Raw genomic sequence first — 3,128 nt, 5'->3', positions numbered from 1 at the left:
GTTTAGCACCAAAGCACCCTAACCAACTATCATGTCTAGAATCTCATGCCTCCATCATATCATATTCACATCATTTGTCATTGTTTAGTTCTTGTTTAATCATTTCATTTGTCTTTAAACCTGTTTTAGTTTGTAGTTGTCTTTAGATAATCAAAACCACTCTTGGTTGCTTAAATTAAGAACTTAATCACATAGTTTAGTGTCTAACACCACATCTGGATTGATAAACCTCTTTGTGCTACTTTGACAAGGGGATTGATCGCCCTGAGACCCTAAAAAGTCTTGTCTATCAATTGGCGCCGTTGCCAAATTGTGGTTTGTTTAGCATTAAGCTCTGATCTGTTCTTGAGATCAAGTGCTTACTTTCTTGTTTTTACTGATTCCTTTCAAGTTCTGTTTGTGATTTCAGGTGTATGAACACCAGGTCTAGATCAAGAAGCTGTGGTCCTCCTTTTCCTCTCAACGACAACATCAACCTTTTGGTACCAAGGAGGAGAAGGGACAGACGTGGTAGACAGATTGATCAGGCTGACATGGAAGAACAAAGAGATCACGTGGTAGATATAGAACAACTGGTTCAGGAGCAACAGGCTCAGGGTAATGGAGCTGGTAATGGAGCTGGTCAAGGGCTTCATCAGGGTAATGTTCATCAGGAACAGGTGCACCATCAACAAGCTTATGTCCACCAGGGACAAGCTCAAGCTCATCAACACAGGCATCAAGCCAATGTACAGCAAAGACAACAAGTGCACCACCAACCCCACCGTTTCCAACAACAGCAAAGGAGATATGAGCAACCCCAAGTCTATGTTGGAGAGAATGACAGGGCCAATGCTCATCAGTATGGAGCTGGTATTCAGGCACCACCTGTGCAAAACAACAACTTTGAAGTGAAAGCATCATTGCTGAATATGGTCCAGAACTCAAAGTTCCATGGGTTAGCAATGGAAGATCCCTTGGAACACTTGGACCAGTTTGATAAGGTGTGTGATCTGACAAAGATAAATGGAGTTTCTGAGGACAGCTTCAAGCTAAGACTATTTTCCTTCAGTCTTGGTGAAAAAGCTCATCAATGGGAGAAGAATCTTCCAAGAGGCTTCATTCAAACCTGGGAGCAATGCAAGCAAGCCTTCTTATCTAAGTTCTTCTCAACCTCAAGAACTGCAAAACTAAGGAACCAAATCTCTAGCTTCACTCAGCACAGAAATGAGAGTTTTGGTGAAGCATATGAGAGATTCAGGAGCTACACCAACCAATGCCCACACCATGGGTTTAGTGAGGCTTCTCTTCTCAGCACACTTTATAGAGGACCTCTTCCCAAGATTAGAAACCAGCTGGATACTGCTTCCAATGGGAACTTTCTGGGTAAAGAGATACATGTTGCTTTAGAGCTAGTGGAGAACTTAGCATTGAGCAATGATACTTATGGTGAAGACTATGACATATCAAATAGGTCTGAAGGTTCAAGCTCAGAACAGAGGCTCACCAGAGAAGTTAAGGAGTTGAGAAGTGAATTAGACAAGTTGAAATTGGTAACTCACAAGCCATTGCATTTTGTTGGAGAGCATGAGGAACCATCTCAAATCTTTGAGAACATAAGTGAAGAGGGTCTCACCCAAGAGGAGCTTAACTACATTGGGAATCAGAGGTTCCAGAGATATCAGTATGGTAATGCCAATCCAAACCTTTCTTACAGGAACACCAATGTAGCTAACCCACAAGACCAGGTGTATCCCAATTCTCAAGCTCCACAGAACTTTGTTCCCAAAAACAACTTTCAAGGATCTTTTCAACCAAAGAATCAGTTTGCTCAGAATCAAGGTTTTGGTCAGCTACAGCAACCATTTCAAGGTCCTAGTTTCAGTTCACAGCAGCAAAAGGCACCACCAGGGTTTGGTCCTCCACAGTTCCAACAGCAAGCGCCTGTTCAACAACAATATCAGCCACCAACGGTTCAACAACAGCCACAGATGGGTACAGATATGGTTGGTATTCTGCAACAACTACTTCAGGGTCAACAGACCTTTGCAAGCCAGAATGCAGCTATGCAGCAGGAAATCAAGGAACTGAAGCAAAACCAGGCATCAAGCTCAAGGAACCAAGGTCACCTACCTTAAAATCAAGAACCCAACCCCAAGGAATATGCCAAGGCCATTACACTGAGGAGTGGAAAGGAGTTACCTGGTATTGAGAACAACAATGTGATCATTGAGGACAATGATCAAACTGAGGGGGAGGCAGCCTTAAAAGAGGATCAAGTTGCTGAGAAACAAAGGACAGAAAATGGTAAAGAGGTAGCAAAGGAACCAGAACCAAAGAAGAAATATGTGCCACCACCTCCATACCAACCCAAGCTCCCATTTCCAGGGAGATTTAAGAAGCAACTTGTGGATAAGGCAAGAGCTGTATTTGAGAAGGCACTCAAGGAGACACCACTCACAATGCCTCTCATTAATGCATTCTTAATGATGCCAAAGATGGGGAAGTTCTTGATGGATGCCATTCTTAACAAGACAAAAGAGCTTCAAGGCATGGTAGTACTAAGTAATGAATACAGTGCTATCATTCAGAAGAAGTCCATTCCAAGGAAGTTAACTGATCCAGGGAGCTTCACACTCCCTTGTGCCATTGGACCTCTTCTATTCTCTGGATGTCTTTGTGATCTAGGAGCATCAGTCAGCTTGGTGCCATTCTCCATAGCAAAGAAGCTGGGCTTTAAAGTCTTCAAACCTGCAAGGATTTCTCTTATCCTTGCAGATAGATCAGTTAGATTGCCTGTTGGTTTTGAGGTTCCAACAGATTTTGTTGTGCTGGAAATGGATGAGGAACCAGTAGATCCTCTTATCTTGGGCAGGCCATTCTTAGCAACTGCAGGAGATATTATTGATGTGATAGGTGGGATAATAGAGCTTCAACTTGGGTCTGAAAAGCTCAAGTTTGATGTGAATGAGATGATGAAGAAACCCACCATCGAAGGTCAATGTTTCTATGTGGAGACAATGGATCAGTTGGCTGATGAGTTGCTTGAGGAGCTGAACACTGAGGAGCCTCTTCAAACTACTCTAACTCAAGAACAAGGAGACAATGGGCTCTTAGCTGAAGCAAGTGAAGGGTATAAGCTGTATCTG

General features: G+C 43.0%; 1 non-coding gene across 1 annotated transcript; it reads right to left on the bottom strand.

The window, feature by feature from the left end:
• Window positions 1–1,166: 1,166 nt before the first annotated feature.
• LOC112089415 lies at window positions 1,167–1,273 on the bottom strand. Its single transcript, XR_002901053.1, has one exon. It is a non-coding gene; the product is annotated as a small nucleolar RNA R71 (small nucleolar RNA).
• Between the last annotated feature and the right edge of the window lie 1,855 nt (window positions 1,274–3,128).

Source organism: Eutrema salsugineum, unplaced genomic scaffold (genome assembly GCF_000478725.1).
Source record: "Eutrema salsugineum unplaced genomic scaffold, Eutsalg1_0 scaffold_12, whole genome shotgun sequence".
Classification (NCBI taxonomy): domain Eukaryota; kingdom Viridiplantae; phylum Streptophyta; class Magnoliopsida; order Brassicales; family Brassicaceae; genus Eutrema; species Eutrema salsugineum.
This window is presented reverse-complemented; position numbering and strand designations above follow the sequence as displayed.